This window comes from Hipposideros armiger, unplaced genomic scaffold (assembly GCF_001890085.2).
Source record: "Hipposideros armiger isolate ML-2016 unplaced genomic scaffold, ASM189008v1 scaffold_181, whole genome shotgun sequence".
NCBI classification, from domain to species: domain Eukaryota; kingdom Metazoa; phylum Chordata; class Mammalia; order Chiroptera; family Hipposideridae; genus Hipposideros; species Hipposideros armiger.
Genome location: NW_017731531.1, coordinates 2735161 through 2756680, shown reverse-complemented (window position 1 = coordinate 2756680; position 21520 = coordinate 2735161). Strand labels below are relative to the sequence as shown.

Here is a 21520-nt window from a genome sequence, read left to right as displayed (position 1 = left end):
GTCTGAGGTCTGGATGTAGGGACAAGACAAGGGGATAGGGATCTCGGGTTCTTTCCACTAACTTGCTCTGTGGCTGTATTACTAAAGGTGGTTTTGGTTGTGAGTAATGGAACATTGCTTGTTACTTTAAGTAACACAGGGAATTCTGGGGGAGGATTCTTGGGAATCTCTGAATTCAAGGAAGAGTTGAACAGTTAGGGCTTGGGAAGGGCAGGGCAGTCCAGGGGCGCTTGGCCCCTGGAATTCATGTACTGGCTATCCAGGGCACTCCAGTCAGGTGATCTGGCCACTAGTAACCTCTAGTCCAGCCTATTCAAATTCCAAATGCTGATGAGAGGTAATCTGATTGGCCCACAAGGGCCTTCCAGCCCTTCCTTAGTTAGCCAGTAAACCACAGCAGGTGTTTGGTGGAGAGGCTTCAGGGGAGGGGCCAGAAAAGCAGCAGAGCTGCTCAAGGCCCTACTGCCATGACCTGAGCAGCTGTGAGCCCACAGGAGCCTACTAAGGTGACCATGACTAACATTCTTCCCCTCTCTGGGCCCTGGTTTCTCTATCTGTAGAATGAGTGTTCTGGGTTAAAACCTCATCATTGGGTCAGTGTTTTTTTCCTCAAGAATGAGCCTGCATCATCATTGCTTGGGATGCCTGAGAATAGAGACCTATGTGCTCCATGGTGTGCTGATAAATGGTCCATTACAGGCTTTCCAAAACAAAGTAAAACAAAACAAAATGTCCTGATTTGTAGTGCTTGCTCAGTTCTGGGGGGTGTAAATAAATACTCCCACCATGGCCACTTTCACGCTAACAAAGTGAGGTCATTGAACATGAAGTTGGGGAGAGAGATGCACCAGCTCACCACCCGCCAATGGAATCAGAACCTTTGAGGGAGGCCTGGGAACCTGCATTTCATCCTCAGGCGATTCTGGTGGATAATAACATTTCAGAACCCCTGCACCTAGAGATCTCTGGGGGCCTTTCCCATTCTTACATTGCTTCATTCTAATTATCTTCCAGGTTCTCACACTGGCTCTGGGAGCTGGGGAAAATTTTCCCTTTTGAGGGCATCTCAGAGGAAGGCCTGAGGGATTGATGGGTCGTTGCCCAAGTGAGTCAATGGTACCAGCCTGTCTGGTACCCTGGGGCGGCATTCACCTCTCCCTGTCCCTTGTGAGTGTCCTGTTCTGCCATCACTCCTAGAGGTAGGGCAGCAGTATCTTGATGTATATGTCTCAGGGATGCAGGAGGGGACCGGGGGACCTGAGGTTGCAGCTGTGGGCACTGGGATCCTGGCCCATCTCTCATTTCTCTGGGTGGGTTGACCTTTCCGCTGCTATCATGGACTTCTGATCTGATATCTCCATCCCCCGGACTGAGAGCCTGCCTGGTCATCAGCTATTTTTGTGCACGTCCCTCATCTTGATAACCTTCTCTGAGTAAGTGGAGGACAGAGTGGAGGACGCCATCTCTTACTTGAGATGCACTGAGGCAGAAAGCCCCATCACAGAGCCTATGGGAGACCCACCAACAGTCAGCAGGGCTCACACAGAAGCTGGGAAGATGGAGGTTGGGGAGCAGAAAGTACAAACTACTGACAGGGATGTAAATTCTTTCTTTAAGACCTTTCAGGGAAACCATTTTCACTCCGAAGGTAGGTTGCATATTTAGTTTAGAGCTAGAATGACCTCTGACTTACTTCCTCATGCTATAAAGCAGTGGTTCTTAGAGTATGACCCCCAGACCAACAGCATCCCCATCACTTGGGAGCTTTTTAGAAATGCAAATTCTCAGACTCAGAGTGCCCACCCGCCAGCCATTGCCTGACAACATGATTCCAGGTTCATTTGTGCGGGTTAAGTAGTCTTCTCTCAAGAAACCCTTTTTCAGTCCAGATTGCCCCACACGGTTGCCATGCTGAGCTGTCCTCAGACCACAGAGTGGATGGGCTTGTGTCAGCAGAAGTGGTTAGGGGATTCTGGGCTGGGGCTGGGGGTAGGAAACCATGAGAGACTAAAGAGATAGCCCCTGGATATGCAGGACTTCCTGGGCACTCTCTAGTGGCAGTGCTTGGGAGGAGGCCCAGGGCCAGCACAGCTTCTGCTTGGAGATGTCATGCTTAGTGTGGAAGCTTCAAGCAGTGGACAAGTTTCTGCACTGCTAAACTCTCCCCTCTTCTTCTGCAAGCCTGTTCTCCCAACTTCCCAGGCTCTGGACTTTGCTACTTGTCCTCCATCATGGCCCTGCCCTGTCTTCTTTTCACTCCCTCTCTTACCAGAGTCTTGCCATCATTCTGCAATATGGCGCCAGCTCCCTTGATCAGCACATGCTCTATACCACCTGAGGCTTGGGCTCTCATGCTGTGCCTTGTTGTCTGGGTCTTGTCCAGCTTCATCTGGGCCTGGAGGCCAAGCCCTTCTTGGCCAGCTCCCAGACAGTGCCCAGAGTCTCTGAGGAGCCCCTTACATAATCCCTTCAGAAGAGTGCACATGTGCCCTCTTCCGTTGACCATGGAGGGTCTGCTGGGCAAATTGGATTTGGAACTAAGGCTGGAGGTTGACTATTGACCTGGCTTACTGGACTATAAATCTGAAATCTTCCCTCCAATTAGATCGGAACTTGTCCTTCCTGAAGCAACGTGTTAAGTTGGGTGGAGGTGGGATCAGATGTTGGGAAGAAAAAAGAACATGGAATCAGACTAAAGGGGACCTTTTCCTGGTGCAGCTCTAGATCCTTCCTGAGGCCTCTTTGGTATAAAAAACTATCTGTGGTTGTGCCGCTGAGTGTATGTATCTCTCTACCTGTGTGCCTCTGTTTATCTATGAGGGTTCCCATGCATAGATGTGTGGAGTCTCCCTTCATCTCACAAGCTGCAAGGCCACAGGCAGGTGATTTAAAACATTCAACCTCCATTTTCTTTGCCTATAATGGCAATAATTATAACTTCTACAGACAACTACGGTGATAAAATGAAACAATGCACATAAGCCCCTTAGCACAGTTTCCTCATGCTCAGGTATTAGGCTGTTATCACTAGATGCCTTATACAAGTTACTTAGCCTCCCTGTGCCTCAGTTTCCTCATGGATAAATCAGGTATAATCTCAGAACCTGGTGTTGTTGTGAGGATGAGGGAGGTTGATATCTGTAAAGTACTTAGTATGGTGCAATAAATAGTGATGACAATGCAAGTTATCTTTCTGTGTATGGATGTGTTTGGGTGAGACTATCTGAGTTTGTGAATGTCTCAGGGCTGGTCTCTCTGCTTATGTGTGTGATTGCACATGTGTGTGTATGTGTGTATCTGTGTTTATGTGGCCAGGCACGCCTCCTGTCTCTGGGTGGAGTTTGCTGTTGGCCCAAGCCTGGACTCCCTGAGCCAGCCAGGGCCAGTGCTGGGGATGGAATTTCCATTAAGAATTAAGCAGGACAGCACTGTGAATCCAGGCAGGCCATGAGGAGGGGGTTGAGGGGGATAATGCTCCAACTCTGAGCTCCCTTAGGCAGCCTCAGCTCTGGACTGTGTTGGAGAAGGCCTCTGCCACCTTTGCCTTGAGTCGCAGGCCTTGCTGGGGCCATGGCCCAGAAGGATGGGCAAGGAGAGAGGAGTTGCCCCTATGGGCCTCGGTAGGGAAACTTGGAGTTGCTGCGGCCACGACTGGAGCCATGAGGCGGCCTCCCGAGAATGGAGAGGCGGCCAGCGAGGGTGTAAGCGGTTGGGGCCTATGGGGCCAACAGGAGCCAAGGCGGCTGGGCTGTGCGGTACGTATCTGGGAAAGTGTATGTGTGTGTATGTGTGTGTGCTTATGTGTTGGGGAATGCAGGGGGTGGGGGTGGGGGGTATATTCATACCAAGTGTCCTAAGGGAACGTCTAGTAAACCAAGTCTGTTCCTCTCTTGACCTGAAACCCAGGCACAGAATATGGTCCTGGAAATAAAAGATCTCTGAGGCTTTTTGTGAGTATTTATCCTATTTATGACCTAAGCCTCATTCCATTTCTAGCATACTAAAAAATATCTTAGCTTTCTAGGTATTTTTACATTCCTGATCTCATCTCTTACTTTCAACAACCCATGAGCTAGACTGAGGCTGTTATGATTGCCAATGTAAATATGGGAAAACTCAGCCCCAGAGAGATTCAGTGACTTGTCCAAGGATACACAGCTAGAATAGAAACAGGAAGCAAAGTCAGGTCTCTTGGAGGTCGAAGTGCAGACATTTTTATTACATTACCTGGCCTACCAGAAATGGACTCAGAGAAAAGATTCTGCAAACTTTGCCCATTTGAGGAAGGCGGTGGCTCCAGTGTTCATGCCCAGCCACGTGGGTTTCTAGGGCCCAAGCTCTGTCCCTGGGCCCCGAGATAGCGTTTATTGAGATAGGAACTGAAGATCCTCTGAAGAGACTGGGGAGTAGAATCAGGCTGTCCATGGATGGATGGAGTAGAAGCTGGCTTGTCTGAGGGGAATGACTTGGACACCCACAGAGCCTGCAGTCCCCAGAGAGCTGAGGCAGTTGCGTTCATGTCAGGAGCTGCTATGTGTCCAGGGCCAGGGAGCAGTAGTCATTTTTAGCCAAGGCCTGAAAAAGGAACAGGAATATTACCCTCGAGGCAGAGAAGGCTGAGATGGAGCTGGCCTCCCTCTCCCTGAACATGTACCACGAACATATTGACATAATTTGCACACAAGCGATTCAGGTTAGATGGTAAGGAGAACTTCCTGCCAATGAGAACGTTCAAATTTGGGAACAGGTCCGAAGGGAGGCTAGGGGCTGCCTTTCCTACATGATCCCCAAGAGTGAGTAGAGGAGTAGAGGCCCTCCAGCCCTCCTCTCTTCTCCACCCTCCCCCCACCCCCTTTTCATGGCAGGAAGGAGGGAGTTTGATAGAATGACCTTGAAGCTTCCTTCCAGTTCAAGAATGTTACATTCCTGAGCTTTTGGGTAGGAATCAGCCTTCTTCTCTAGACTTTGCCATCTGACACAAAGCAGTCCAGAGGGGAAGTTTGATGTGCTCCAAGTTAGGAGGTCTCAGCTACCACCCTTTGCCATTTTTGGCAAGCCTGTGATATGGAGGTCGGTGAACTTATTTGGGGACTTAGGTTCCAAAGGGAAGCACCTGCGGTGAATAAACCAAGTCGCATTCCAGGCGTTTGGGGGCTGCTCAAAGTTTGGCGGCTCCCTCCGCTGAGCATGTGAACCGCACCCAAACCCCTCCTTGTTTTGTTTCAGCTCCAAGGGAAACGATCACAGCGCATTCCCTTCTCCTCTCCAGATGTTGGCATGCTGGGCGCATGTGGGCACCCCGCTGGGACTGCTCTGAGACTCTCGGGTGCTTACCCGTGGTGACTCCCGCCCAGCCAGGGGTGAGCCGGGTCTCTAATTAGACTTGACCGCGTCCCCATTCCAGTACTCCCCACAGAGCGCGACGTTTCCACTGCCGAGGGGGCACCAAAATAGCTTCGCGGCCGGGCTGAGACTCCAGGCAGCAGAGGCTGACGCGGGACAGAGGCTTGGCAGGGAGCGCGCTGTTGTTGAAGGTCCTGCAGCGGCCGAGGAGCTGGCGGGCGGGGGCAGAGCGGGGCGGGGGCGCGGGGCAGCGGGCGGCCCCTCGGGCTGGGCCGTCCCAAGTGCGGCCACTTGCGTACGGCCTCGGGAGCCCCAGCTGTGCCTGCCACCTCTGGCCGCTGCACGCCACCCCTCTAGCCCGCCCGCCCGCTTCCTCAGAGTAAGTAGACTCACTCTGCCGCTGGATTCAGGGGCCGGTGCTGGACCTACCAGCTTAGCCTGGGAATAGAGCATGTTTGTGACGATTTGGATAGTACGTATATGTGTCAGTGTGAATGCCAGTGGGCAGGAGTGTGTCTGGGCCAATGTGTTAGCATGTGGAACTTTCTAGCATGAGTCAAAGTTGTGTGAGTGTGGATGGGAGAGTGTGTGATGTGTGTAGGGACTAACGTGTAGGTAGGCGGCGAGTGTTCCCATAGGTGGCACATGTGTCTTTGTGGCCTGGGCAGCCCTGTGTGGACCTCGTCTGCTCCCCTGTAAGTGCATTCGCCTGTGTGGTAGGAAGGCTCTGTGTGGGCTGAGTGAGCGCATGTGTAGATGGATAGATGTGTGTGAGCGAGCTGATGATGGCAGAAGCCGGGGGATAAGGAGTGTTATCTGAACTCAGACTTTTAGGGTGACCTGACTTGTCCTCGGCTGGGGTGTCTTCTCTGTAGGTCATGTGGCTTTGGTTTCTCAGGACTGTAAACAGGGCAGGCACTCAGAACCTTTGCCCAACACTGGAATGGATGGGGCTCTGAGTAACCCCAGCTGGCTGGCCAGGGTGGGGAGACAGTTTGGGGGGACCCCACTATCACATGAGAAGAGACAGGAGGACAATGAGAGGGATGAGCAGACCATACACCCACAAACACTCACAGGGCACCTGTACCCACACATTCACGGCTGCTCACATGTATACATATTCTTGCCCACATATGCCAGTCTTGAATGCATTTCCTCACATACTTGTGGACAATGACATGTATGCAACAGGCACCTACCTACCTGTGTAAAATATGCATCTGTGCAAACATGCACCCCTGACTTGACCCACTCTCAGCCTCCAGCTTCCACTTTAGGTCCTCTTTAGCCCACATATGGCACCTTGGACAACGATTCCAAAATTGTCTTTGGTAGGGAATATCTTAAGTCAGAGGCTTTGGCTGGGGGGTCAGGGCAGGTGGTGATACAGTGGCTTTTAGGGTGTCCCATTTGATCTTGAACTGAGGATCATGGAGCCTGTGGCTTTAGTTTTTGGGCCTTTGAGGCATCTTTTGCCCTCTTGCAAGTACAAAGGCCAGTCTCGCCAGGCTGAGGCGGAGCTCACACCTGTAATTCGGCTCCAGCCTCTAGCTTATGCTCTGGAGTCCCCCTGCAGCAGAAAAGCAGTGGGCCTGCTGTGAGCGGGGAGGAGCCGTAGGTGGTGCTGGGCTGATTCCTTCTCTTTGGTTTTCATCAATCCTATTTTAAGTCTCCCATCTTCAGGCAAAGCTGGAAGAGCTGGCCGTTGCTTGCTCCCCTCCCATCGCCCAGTGGCGGCCTCTTTACTTGACAGAGCCTTGTTGTCCCTGACCTCCTTTCCCTGGGGACTACTAAGGACACACTAGTAGGTGTGGAAGAGGAGGTGCTCCCAAATATCAGCTAGTGGTTTGTATTAGTATTAGTATTAGTATTAGTATTATTAGTATTGCTTCTAAGTTTCTCCTCCTCTGGACAGGCTTCAATAAGGTGCCCTTATTGAATTCCTTCGGTTGGGAAGTTGGGAAGATGACTTGACTTACTCTTCCTCGGTGTTTATGGTTTGGTCTGAGGAGTACCTGAGCTCTCACCCCACCGACTCCCCTAATGCAGGGGAGCAGATGGGCATCAGCTATTTCCTGAGGGGGAGCTGGGATCCATGTTCCCCTGGCCTGATCCTGGGGGATGCTTAAATAAGGACAGGCTGTGGTCATCCCCGCAGCTTTCTTGCAGAGCGAAGATGGCAAGGGAAGGAAGCCTGCATGTCTTCCGTAACCTTCTTTTTTGTGGGGACCCCCCCCCAGCTACCTTAGGGTTCAAGAAAGGCTCTGGAAAACTGGTGGAGTTATGATGGCTCAGTCTCAGGCTGTTTCCCTATTTTTTTTTATTAATCAAATACATATAATTGCCAATCAGAATTTCAGAGCATCAATAAACAATCTCAGAGCATCAAGGGCAGCCCCACTAAGTTAACATAGTTCCATTTTAAAGGAGAGAAATGAGACCACAGAATAATGATAAAAGAATAATCACTGTTTATTGAGTCTTTAATATATGCTTTATTTCATTTACTTTTCACAGCTTTGTTATGTTAATAGTTCCTCTGAACACTCAAATTATTTTCCTGACAAGGAAATTGTGGCTTAGAATGCTCGAGGGATTTCTATAAGTCTGTGTGACTCCTGAGCATTTTACATAATCTTTGTGTTTCCCTTCTTACTGTGACTGCTAGGAAGCTCTCAGTCTATCATATTGCTTCATTCTTATAACTGTGTTAATTAGAACGCTGGCTTTGACTTTTAATCTCTGCTTTAACAGCTTTATAGTGTACACATCTGTAACTGTAAACTCCCATATCCTTTGTAGAAAGAGATCAGAATAAGTGAATGAACAACCAACAATTGAGCATTCTATTGGTCTGAGGATGGGAACCATATTGCATGGATTTTGGGGGAGATATCTCCAATTTCAAATATTTTATCTGGTTTTCAAACCATATGTCTCAATTCTGGCATCTGTATCTTTGGATTCTGATTCGTGACCATGTCTTGGGGCTTTTCTCCTAGCAGCTCTGGGAGATAATGCCCATCTCTGTGCTGGCTCAGACAATGGGGATTGTTGGGAATGAATTGGGCCATTGATAAATGCCCCCTGCTCTGAGTGCTTCAGCTGCCAGCTCTCCCCTCTCTCAAAAGCGTGAGTGTCTGGGTGTCTGAAGGAGTTTGACCCTTGCCTTAAGCTTGGCCCTTGCCCCACGGTCACCCCTTCCCCATGTGACCCTGCCTAAGCCTAGGGCTCTGCTGGGAGGTCCGTCTGTGTCTTTTGGACCTTAGCTCTGCCTCTGCTAGCCTGGACCACGTGGTCTCTGATCATGGATGTCCCTTCTGGAGCTGAAGCTCAGGACGAGGAGTGGGGGCTGTGGGATGTGGAGGAACACATGAGGGCCTTTTTCCCCCACCCCAGACCTGAAAGGCCATAGGCTAGTCCTCACTCCTCTCGCCTTCCTGATGAGGGGGTCTCAAGTCTGCCAAGTGAGTCCTTTATCTCCTCTTACCTGTAAGAGATATGGGCCACCAGGGGAGTGTGAATGTAGGGCAGGGCTCTAGCCACATTGCAAAACTGGTGAAAGTTCTAATTCACTCCACCTCCACGACTGTCTTATCCTGCCCAAGGCTATTCATGTTTGGAAAAGGGAACAGTGGGGGCCAATGCTTAGCACTAAAGCGCACTTAGAAGGACTCTGATGGTGGTCTTTCAGGTATAGTGTTGGGATCCTGCTTCTCAGCATGCTGTAGGTCACCCCATGCTGGTGGCTGTGGCCCACGACCAAGACTAATCCTTTTAGAAGTGCTTGGTTACAAAGTGGGAAGGAGTACTCATTGGCCTGAGGCTGTGGGAAATGCCTGGCATTGAGTGATGTGCTCGTGGGTTGGTGCAGGTGAGGGCTTTGTTCTTTCCCAGGTAAATGTGACCTCAAAAAGGGAAAACTAAGACTTGATTGCATCTCTGCTGAGGATTCTGGTTGTTTCTTGGACTTTGAGTTCAACCAAGTAAAAACAGGTTTAAAATCCAGCAAGAACATGTTGGGTGGGACTATCGAACTTCTGTGGGGCAAAGCTTACTCACGGTTATCATTTATTTAGTATCTATTAAGGCCAAATTTTTGTTAGGTTCTTTGCACCTTTTGTTTAACGAAACCTCTGGAACAGCCCTGCAAGTCAGGTACTACTATTTTTTTTTTTTAAGATTTTGTTTGGGAATTGGGGAAGTGGCATAGCCAAGTTGTTGTCCTTCAGTCTTAGTCGTGGAGGGCCCAGCTAGCTCAACTCCAAGTCCAGTCGCCATCCGGCTGTCTATTAGCAGCTCGCTACCGCTCAGCTCTAGGCGCCGTGTTCAATCTCAGTTGCAGGTGCGTACAGCCCACCATCCCATGTGGGAATCAAACCGGCAACCTTGTTGTTAGGAGCATATGCTCTCACCAGCTGAGCCATCCTGCTGTTGGCAGCTCAACGGCAGCTCAGCTCGGGTGCAGCTCACTGGCCCATGTGGAAATCGAACCGGCAACCCTGTTGCTCAGAGTTTGTGCTCTTAACCAGCTGAGCCACTTGGCCGGCCCCAAGTACTACTTTTAAAGCTAGGGAAACTGAAGCAGACAAGGTTAAATGATTTGCTCGAGGTCAGCATCAGCAATGATTCCATCCCAGGCCTGATGCCAGAGTCTGTAGTGAATGTCCACCGATCACTTCCCCAGTTCAAAGGCCCTGAAAGCAGGAGAATTCACTCTTTTGGGCCAACTGGGGAAGGGCCAAGGCCCTGACTTCTCTGGCCTCAGGACCTGAACGTCATCAGCATCATTGGCCTTTCTAGCTGGAGGCACAGAGGTTGCTGCTCTGTGGGAAGCAGGGGTGGGGTGGGGAACGCCTCCTGGGCCAGTCAGGGGTTCCCCCTCCCCTCTTAGGGTGGGTAGCACTGGGATTCTGTGGCTCCACTTCTCCCCTGGAACAATCTCTGTCCTGGGAATGCAGCCTTCACCCAGGCTCTGTGATCCAGCCAGCCTGGTCTCCCCTCCCCCACCTCTAGGGTCCCCTCAGTGCCAAGCCCTGGGGGAGTCCTGGATCCTCTGAGGACGTCTCTGGGCAGACCAGACCCCATTTGGCGTTGATGCAGTGTCTGCAAGAGTCAGCAATTTGGCTGGGTAATTGTGTATAGTGTTCGCTTTCTGCCGGAGAAATGGAGGTTTTGTCTTACAATTCAAATATCCTGGGTTTGGAAACCATATGAAATGAAGCCTGTGGTCTAGGGGTGAGGGCTACGTTGTGGGCCTGTGTGTGGTGCTGGTTTAAAAGATGCCGATGAGAGACAGGATAACTGACTCAGGCCCTCTCGTGTCCTCTGACGAGGGGTCAGAGGTGGGCCTACATATGGTAATGTACAGGTAAAAGAACCTGGGCTTTGCAGGAAGACAGATCTGACTTGGAACCTCCGTTTCCTTATCTGCAAAATAGGGTTCCTTATAATGCAATGGCGATGAGAGAAGTAGCATGTTTATTTGAAGCATAGTCTCTGGCATACAATAGGTGAAACAAAAGTGGCATACCTTTCCTTCTTGTCCCGTCTACCTTCTGGGCTGATTGGCAAGAGGTCTGGATTCCAGTTCTAGCTCAGTCTCAGGGTACATGGTTATCTTACCCTCTCTGGGCCTCACTTTCCTTGTGTATAAAATAAGGGAAGAACTAATTTCCCTCCCTGTTCTGTACTTTTGGAGGATAATGAAAAAGACTCAAGTCAGGGCCTCTCTTGGAAGATGTAGAAAGTTCAGACACTATTAAGCGTTTAGTCATGCCGCAAATATTAATTGATATCCTGTGATGTGCAAGGACCTGTGCAAAGCACTGGGCATACAGGTAAGTAAGGACTATTCCTGTCCTCACGCAGAAATCAGATCACATGGCAAGGCAGGCTTGTAAACAAAGAGTGACAGGCCTGTCTGTGGGGCAGGATCACAGCAGATACTGGACGTATTGGTGCATCAGAAGAGGAGATGTCATCTCCAACTGGGATGATCAGAGAGACCTTCCCAGAGGTGAAAATTCTTGGTCTGGATCTTGAAAGATTGCAGGAAGTTTCCAGGAGGATAAAAGAAGGTCATGCTAGGACGAGAGAGCAACACATGCTATGCTAAGGCACAGAAGCATTGCTTAACGTGGTACATTTGAGGGACTTTGAGCAGTTGGTATGACTGAAACATGTAGTGTGGGTGGTCAGTAGTGATGAAAAATGATGAGATGGGGACATTACAAAGGGCTATCAATGGATGTTAGGCCTTGAAGGCTGTGCTGCGGTGTTTGGACTTTTATCATGATAACTCTGGGCCGCCACTGAGGTATTTTAAGCAGAAGAAAGACACATGGTTAGATATGGGCTCACTCATTCGTTCAAGAAACATAAAAACAATTTTTATGTCACTTTTAATTTAATTTTATTTTTTTAAATGAATTTTTTTTTAAGATTTTTATTGGGGAATTGGGGGGATGGGAACAGTGCTGGGGAATTGGGGAAAGGGGAACAGGCAAGTTGCTGTCGTTTTGTTCTTCAATCTAGTTGTGGAGGACGTTGCTTCACTGGCCCAAGTTGGCACCATCATTGCGCTCTTCTCTGGCGAGGCAGATCAGTCGCCGGCATCTGGACGGCCGCTCACTGCGGCTGCTGGCCGCTCACGCTGGCTGCTGGCCACACACGGTAGCCCATTGCAATCCACTGCCACAGGGACTGCAGCCCACGCCGTCGCCGGCGACTCATGGCAGCCCAGCTCCAGGTTGAGCTGTTGTTCAGCATCTTAGCTGTGGAGGGCAGTGTCACTGGCCCTCACATGTGGGATCCGAACCGGGGCCCTCTGGCATCCCAAGCGAGTTCTTAACCATCGCGCCACTCGGCCGGCCCTGTCACTTTTAATTTTGATATCATATCAAATTAATGAAAATTTACAAGACTGGTAAAAAAAATCTTTCTTTATCCATATCCCTTAATCATTTATAAGATGCTCACTTACTTTATTGCTTTCATTGCCTTTTTTCCCAATAATATAAAAATACATTATTTTTATTATTTATGTATATTTTAATTGTCTATATAATTTATATTTTATTGTTCATTTATTGTTATAGTTACTGATTTATTATGTATGTATATATATATACATAGAAAATATTCATATTTCTGATGAATTTAAGAGTAAATTGGAGATGTGATGCCTCTTCACCCCCAAACACTTCAATGTGTATTTCCTTAAAAGCGGACATTCTGGGACGGCCAGTTGGCTCAGGTGGTTAGAGCACAGGGGGCAGTGTTCATAACACCAAGGTTGCCAGTTCAATTCACTGAGGTGCGCCCTCCACAACTGGATTGAGGCGGCTACTTGACTTGGAGATGATGAGTCCTGGAGAAACACACTGTACCCCAATTAAAAAAAAAAAGCAGATATTCTTACCACAGTACAATCCTGCCCAGTAATGTCTTCATAGCTCCGCTGTCTCCCTCGCCCCATTCAGGATGCAGTCTATACAGTGCATTTAGTTGTCATGTCTCTTCAGCCTCCTTTAATCCAGAGCAATGCCTCTGCTGTAGGTGTCATGGCTTTATGTTTTTGAATTGTACAGGCCAAGTATTATATGGAGAATCCAACAATTTGGGTTTATCTGATGGTTTTGCATGATGAGGCTCAAACTATACCTTTTGGGCAGAACTACCACTGAAGTGAGGCTATCATGTCAGCAAGCACAGGAGGTGGGAGTTGTCCCCGTGTGGGTGACAGAAGTCTTCCTCACCGGCTGAAATTGCTGTTCACTGGTTTCTCCTCTGTGAAATTACTATGTTTCCCTTTGTAATTCATAAGTAATTTATGGAGCGATACCTTATGCAAAGTGCCTCATCAAACTTGCACTCCCTAACTTTATCATCATTGATACTGTTGAGTCCATCATTTGTTCTCTATTTATTAGTTGGCATTCTACTATAAGAAAGATCTTTTCCTTCTTCCTGTCTCTTCTTTACTCCCTCCCTCCTTCCCTTCCCTTTTCCAGTATGAACTCATGGATTCTTAATTTACTCAATGGGTTATAATCAATTAGTATATTTTATTTTGACATTCAGATCGTCCCAGATTTGAAGGGGGAGGGCATTTTTAAACAGGCTCCTGCTTCTTTTGACTTGTTCCCACGATTCTCTGAGTACTTGCTTGCTCCCTACTGTAGCAAGATGTACCAGGCTCATTTCATTCTTTTCTTGCTCCAGCCTTGGAATTAACCATTTCTTCAAGGAGCCCTGGATCCTTTTAGTGGAGAATGTTACTTCAAAACTGAGATCTGGGGCTACATGTGCTCCTTGCTTTTGGTGTGTCATTGCTTATATGCCCACTTAATAAACAGAGCTGGACATATATGTATATATCCATATTTATTTCTATAATAAAATATAACAAATTATTATATATTTTTAGAAAATATAAACCCCAAGTGACTGAAATAAAGAGTAATAGGGTAGGGGTACTTGAGATAGGGTGGTCAGGGAGGGCCTTTTTGAAGGGGCAATATTTAGAAAGATCTATAGTGTAGAATGGATGGATTGGAAGGAGAGCCTGGAGATTATTTTAATTATTCAGGATATTATTATGAAGACCTGAATTAAGACAAGATGGAAAGGAGGTAGAATCAGGTGACTGAATGCAGAAAATTAGGGAGACAGTGGAGTCAAAAGGACTCTCAAATTGATGTTTCAAAGGTCTCTTCAACTCAGCACGTCCAATTCGGAATTTCTACATTGTTCCTTGCCACTATTCTATTCATATGCGGTCCTCTTCAGGTGTTTTGTTTCTCATTGACTGCCTCCATCCATGCAGCTGCACAAGTCAGAGAGAGCTGACAATCACCCTCAACACCTCTCTCCCTCAAAGCCCATGTCCAACCCATCACTAAGTCTGGTTGATGTTCTCTTGTAAATCTCTCAAATCTACCACCATCTCCACCAGCATCATTCTAGTTCAAGGCACCATATGCATCTTCCTGGGGTACCACAGAAGTCTCCCAACTGGTCCATCTGTATCCATACTGGCTCCCTGCAATTTGTTCTCCACAGAGCAGCCAGAGTGCATTTCAAAACACCACCTGATTGATCATGTCATTTTTCTCCTTAAAAATACTTCAGTTGCTTTTTACTGATCTTAAGATAAAGACCAACTCTTGAATAAGTCCTGCAAGGTCTTGTTTGTCTGGCTCCTGCTGCCATCTCCGACATCCTCCTACTATCTCTCCCCTTGCTCTCTCCTCTTTCACACTAGCCCAGTCGCAGTCCCTTGGGCTCGTCAGGCTCCCTCCTGCTGTAGGCTCTTGCATCTGCTGTCTCTTTGCCTGTAGCTCGCATTCTTCCTGTCTTCACCTATAGAATTCCTATTTATCTCTCAGTTCACAGCTTAATTGTCACTTCTATGATCTCCACGATTAGGTCAGATCCTGTTTTATAAGGCTTTAATACACCACATAACTCCTTCAAGGCCTTATCGTAGTTGCAATTTTACATTTATTCACTATTATTATGTGATAATTAGTGCTTGTTTTTCCTATTTGATGATGAGCTCCAGGAGGGCTGGGACCATATCTGGTTTTGATTATTACTTTATCCTAGCCGGTAGCATATTACTGACACATGCCACAAATACTTCTTGGATGAATGAATGAATAAGTGAATGAATGAATGAAGTTATATCAGCTGAGCAACAAGATAGATGGTGGTACCATTCAGTAGAATAAAAATTTTAAAGGAGTAGTAGATTTGGGGAGGAAGATAATAATTCATTTTAGGAAATGCTACATTTGAGGTGCCTGTAGGCCACATGTCTGCCCCCAAAGATTTTACCATCTTCTGGGCAAACAAATTAGACAGTCATTCAGGAGCTTTGGAGGGACCAGTGATAGGTGACACCTAATTCCTGGATGATCCTAAGGAGATCCCTGGAGGAGATAGCTAAGTTACATGGCATCCCTGAGCTGTGGCTTCTCCATCTACTGTCCTGTCTAGTTTGTGGATACAGGAGATCCGAGGGGCCTTCAGGTGGTCCTGCCGTGGCTCCTTGGAGGCTTGTGAGGATTTTTACAAACCCTTATGAAGGCTCCTTGGAGCTTGAGAGCTACTTGCATGATTCCTCTCAGTCAGGAGTTTCAAACCACCTTCCCACCTCTCCTCCACACCACCCAACCTTCACCACTAGACGAGGGCCTAAAAGTGAATTCAGAGAGAGGGCCTTACTAAGCCCAGTGAGCCATCCTTGCAAAGATGCTATGAGCACTGGACAGAAAATCCATTCTGTCTCTCTGGCTCCCTCGCTCTTGCATTCCTCACTCAATCATTCAATTAATATCTATTTTGCTTTCACTCAGTCACTTATCACCCACCCATGTAACACCCACCTACCCACTCACAAACAGGAATGTATAGCAGGACTCTGGCACCCTTCCTTCATCCTTCTTTAATAGGGTCCTCACAGCCCAGAAGCCCAGGTGAGGAGACTGTGGGGTGGGGAGATGTCACAGTGCTGCTTGAGTGCTGGGCCTTGTGGTGGCAGGGTGTTAACAGGAGGAGAGGGAGACCAGACTCTGCCATACTGATCACTCCTCTTATCTCGCCTTCTGCCTTTCTAACACCCCATCCCTTCTTTCAGTGGTGCTGAGAGTTTAGGAATTAGGCTCCTTGATCAGATAGATAGAAGATGGTAGCTGGGCTCTGCAGAGGTGCTCGGGGCTCAGGCCCCAAGGGGAAAGAGAAACACAGTTCCCTATGAGCCCTACTATGGAAAAGAAGATGTTTGTGTTTTCTTCATTTTCTACCAGGATTGCACTTTTAATCCTGTGGCATTTGCAGAGAGGCTTGGGGGAGGGTGGGAAGAGTACAGTTTAAAAATGTGGCATTTAGAAACCAGGCAGTAGAGTAATCCTGACCCCGCTCCTCCAAAAGGTGTGTCATTTACAAAAAGCCCCTCCACCCCTTCCCAGAACGTGTGCTGTCCATCTGCCACGGCATGGGACAGGGCTGGAACTGAGCAGACAGAGGACAATAGCAGCACATCAGATAAGCGCACCTTGGAAAAATGCCCAAAGGTGCTAAGGATCTAAGTTACAGACTCATCTACTTGTTCCCTCCCTCATTTATTCAACAACTATCTACTTAGCACCTACTCCGCACCAGGCATTGTTCTAGGCACTGGAGATGCAACAGTGAGCAAAACATGTGCCTTTGTGGAGTTTGCTTTCTGGTGTGGGAACTGAGACAGTAAATAGGTTGATAAACAGTGTGGTACTGAGGGCTATGGAGGAATATAAAGCATGGTAAGGGAGTTCCCAGGGTGGGAGAAGGTTTGTACATTTATACCAGGTCAGGAGATTCTCTCTGATATGCAAATATTTAAACAGAGTTCAGGAGGAAGTAAAAGGACAAGCTATGTGGGTATTTGGGGGAAGATCAGTCAAGTAGAAGAATAAAGGCAAAAGCTTTGAGGAGGTTTCAGGAAGAGCGTGAGGGTCAATATGACTGTAGTACAATGAGAGTCCAAGGAGTTGAGGTCAAAGCAATAATGGGGGCCAGATCATGAAGGCTCCTATAGGCTATTTGGAGAAATTTGGCTTTTGATTTGAGTAATAGGGATGGACATTGGAAGGTCCTTGCTTAATGTAGCTTCTTTTTTGCTTAAGCATTTGCATGACTATTAATGCTTTGAAGCCAATTTCAAAGATGCACAATTTATAAATACAGAAGGAATAGCAACTTACCAAACCTAACTTAAAAAGGACTCCTAAAAATTTTCCTAAGACTATATGTGGATCTCGTTTCTGCCTTTCCTGTAAGTTGATCCAACAGTCTGGAAGAAAATGACTAAAACTGTTTGCATCTTTGTATGTATTTATTCCTGGATGTGATAAAGCTTATTTTCATTGAAACAATGCTCTGGCTGCTATGATGATAATAGATTGTTGAGTGGGAGGGGAGAAAGATAGGTTAGGAGGCTATTATAGTAATGTAGGGAGAGATGGTAGCGTCTGGGACCCAAGTTCATTTATTTATTCATTTATCCACCCATTTCACTTTTTTTCTACCTATGTCTGGCAACACTGCCTATGAATGATGCCCTTTATCATTATTCATCCATTCTTTCTGTCCTTCAGTAATCTCTCCTCTTATCATCACTGCTTTGTAACAAGTTTTACCTGCTACATGTAGAGCGTTGTGCCAGATGCTGGTTGATATGAGCGATTCTTCTGGGACTTTGCCCCTAGCAGGGGAGATAAGATGCCCCCATGGGAGATCACCAGTCAGTTAGAAAACCAAGCAGGCCCTGGCAAGCCCAAGACGAATGGTGTCAGCACTTCAGGATTCTAGGTGCCCTGTGGTCTGGGGGTCAGAGTAGACATGCAGGAGGAAGCCACATTTAAGATGAATTTTGACGGGTGTGGACAGCAAGTCAGCCCTGAAGAACAGCAGGGAACTTGCCTGGAAGCTTGAACCAAAGGGACATATTAGGCAGCACTAGGCAGTAATGTCAAAAAAGGTGGGGTGGGCTGGAAACAGTATGCAGCGGTTCTCAACCTGTGGGTCAAGACCCCTTTGGGGGTCAAATGACCCTTTCACAGGGGTCGCCTAAGACCATCGGGAAACAAAAATATATTTACATTTCATAACAGTAGCAAAATTACAGTTATAGAGTAGCAACGAAAATAATTTTATGGTTGGGGGGGTCACCACAACATGAGAAACTGTATTAAGGGGTCACGGCATTAGGAAGGTTGAGAACCGCTGGTCTAGAGTCATGAGCGCCAGGCTAAGGAGCTCAGACCTGAGCTGAGGGACACTGGGAGACATAATAGGTTTTCAACATGTTACAATGAGAGCTGTGTTTTAAGAAGCAGAAACTAAGAGGCATGAGGAGGAATAGACTGGGGGCTGGGAGGCCAGCAAGAAGACAATTGCCTGTGTCAGTGTTCTCGGCCTTATGGCCAACAGGGGCCCTGAGGTTGGGGTGACTGTTGGAGTGGCCCCCAGATGAATAGTGGGCAGGAATGCAATGATGTGGGAGCTCTAATAGCGAACACAAGCAGCAGGTGATATGAGTGGCTGTCACAGGAACAAACCCCAGATGTCTTCTGTAACTCGAAGCCGTCTTTGAGCAAAGAACACAGAGCAGCCTGAGCTCTGGGCAGAGCAGAAAAGAGTTGGAGCTGGCCTCTGGCCATGAATGGCTTTTTTAGAAGCTTCTGGGGAGGGGGTCAATGGATTGTAGGAACATTAGGTTCAGCGTAGGAGCTCATCTAATCCAGCCTTCTCCTCTTATGGAGGGGAAATTGGAAGCCCAGAAAAGGGCATGCATTGTCCAAGCCCATACAGAGCACTTGTGGCAGAGAAAGGTCAAGCCTCTCATTTGCACTCATGTTGGAGGAATTACTGTTTTATTTAATTACGCATTTATGTATTTCTTTCAATGGAAGAGGACGTTCTAAGAAAAAAATTGTTTTATTCATCTACTTCTGTATCATTTAGCTGAGGCCTGATGCAGAACAGATGCCCACTTGACCCAGACCAAGGTTGATGTTAGACTGGTCTCAGAGGGGGCCAGACGTGGGATGAGAAAGAGCTGCTTGTGGATGGGGGTAGAGCTGGCTCCAGGTCCCTCATGCACTTACATGGCCTGGCCTGTGACCATTTCTATCTCAATTGTACTCACAGCCCTTGGCAAAGGCTCAGTAGAGGCCATGAATGTGAGGGAAAAGGGGACTGCTGCCAGGAAGGGGCCTGCTGAGAGGGGCAGGACACGGGTGTGGGTGAGGGGCTGGCGTGTCCTGTGTCTGAGGTCACTGCAAAAAAGTCCTTGCCCAGTTCCAGAGAGAAGAGCAGCCCACAGGCTGTTTCACAGCCTCCACTGGGCATCTGGGATGCAAATTTGGGGTTTAAGTCTAGAGCTTGGTCTGACCTGAGGCTGGGCCCTCAGGCACTTTATCAGACCCCTTATTTTCCCGCCTGCTGTCCCAAGGAACTAGCTGAAGGCTGTTTCTTTAAGAATAAGTCGCGTTCTTTTTCCACACATCTTGCAGTGGTCTATGACTTAACAGCAGGATTTCAGATGGAATTGTCCTTTGACACGCCTCCATCCCCGCATTCAGGATCCTGGTGGGGAAGGCTGAGCTGGAGACAGTTTCCTGAACAGTCAGAGGGATTTGCAACTCCTGCCAGCCCAGGCCCCCTGGGTCTGCATCAGTGTCTGATGGGTAATTGGTTCTTAAGCTCTTCGTCAACATGTTCTGTTTGTCTTGTGCTTTGGACTTGGCAGAGGGATTTCCACATGGAGGAGAGTGAGTTACACTCATAAGCAATCTGAACTTGTAGACACAGGGAAAATCAGTGTCCCAGGTTCAGCGTCCCTCAGTGAATGTCCTGGGGAAGGCGGTGGTGTTTTCCAAGGTGGCATTATGGACTAGGCCAGGTTGCGGACAGAACCTGAAAGAGGGGAAAGGAAGAACGTGGGTTCTAGTCTGGGTTCAGCCACAAATTGACTCTGTCACTTGGGAAAGTCGTTTGCCCTCTCGGGCCTCAGTTTCCTTTGTCATAAACCACAGGATGGGAAAATACAATCCATGAGGACCTGAGCTCCTATAACATTCCAGGTTTCTTGCTTACATTATGCTAAGCAAGAGTTTTGGTTAGGACCTTAACTTCCAGATTTCTGTCTTAGCTTAGGGCTCATTTTTCACTTTGATCGAAATTCCACCTTTATAGATTCATTTCTTTGGGTCTTTTAGGAGATTGTTATTTCCATAGACCATGCTGCCTAACAAAATCCCTCTTATTTTTTATGACCTCATATAGGAATACAAAGCAGCAGCATCTCCATTATTATATTTCAGTCTTTCCAACAACTGTGTCAGGTAATCAAAGATGTATTCTCGCCACTTTGCACACAAACCATCTTTACATCCAAGGGACAAATTTCACTTGATCATTCAAACTGAATTCAAAACAGCACATAACAAGGGTTATATACCAGGTCTTTCTAATTAACCTTCTCTTTCTCCTTTTTAGAAACGTTTCACCTGCTTATCCTGGAGATGGGCTGGACTTTTCTGTCTGCAGAAGGGGGCTCGTAGGGCAACCCTCTTTGCTGTTTCTCTCTAGCTCAGACCAGCTAGATCTTTGCTCTGGGGCGAGAGGGAGGCTGAGGGGCATGAGTATGTGGATGATAAGGAGCTCTCCCCTCACATACCAAGTAGGAGCAACAGTGGGCATCACCTCTGCCTTCACCCAATTCACTTTCTGCTCCTGGTTTGGGATGTGTGTGTGTTCTCTGTCCCCTCTGTTTCCCCTCCTCTGTCATTAATCAAACACCCCCATTTCCTTTGGTCTATTTTGGAGCTCGCTATTCAATTCTCTAAGTTTATTCCAGGGTTAATATCATATTATATTTACTATTTGAAAATAAGTCTTATTATCTAGCAGAAAAGCCTCCCTAATTTCTTTTTTCTTTTTCAGAAATAATTCTTGGTTATACATTTCAGAATCATCTCATCAAGTTCTAGGAAAAAAAATCTCATGGGGATTTAATTGGGATTGCACTGAATCTTATACATCCGTTTATGGTGAATTGACATTTTCCTTTTGAAATAAATGAAACACCTCTTCATTTATTTGGGCCTTTTGAAATATCTTTTAATAATATTTTATAATGTTCTCAATAAAGGACGTGCAAATTTTAAGATTCATTTTTATATACCTAATATATTGTCATTGCTTTTGTGAATGTTCTTTTTCTAAATTTCGCTTTATATTTTTGTTCTGGTGTCTAGGATTTATACAGTACTTGACTTTTGTGTATTCATTTCTAGCTAATGTTCTAAGCCCTTTTATGAATTAAAATAATTTGTTTGTAAATACTTTTGGGTGTTTTACATTGACAATGAGGGTGACTTGCTAGTTCATGCTACATATTTATAAGCATTAGGGAAAGAAACCATGTCGGGGAAGACAGAGACCCATGGAGACGTGGCTTACCAAGTGGGCTGCTGGACTCAGACCTGTGGAGGGCGTGTGGCTGGGTGGGCACAGCAGAGGCCAATTTCAGCCTCAACTCACTTCCTCAGCTGTGTGCTGCTGTGAACAGGCAGATGTAGCAGCCCTGTGGAATATCACATCAACTGCAAATAATGACAGT

At 47.3% G+C, this 21520-nt stretch overlaps 1 protein-coding gene across 1 annotated transcript in view; it reads left to right on the top strand.

Annotated features, from left to right (window-relative positions):
• The first annotated feature begins 5654 nt into the window (after positions 1–5654).
• INSC (INSC spindle orientation adaptor protein) overlaps positions 5655–21520 on the top strand; it is a 120026-nt gene continuing 104160 nt past the window's right edge. Inside the window, exon 1 of the mRNA XM_019652533.1 lies at positions 5655–5722. The gene's annotated coding sequence lies outside the window, so the exon portion shown is untranslated. The remainder of the gene's footprint in view (positions 5723–21520) is intronic.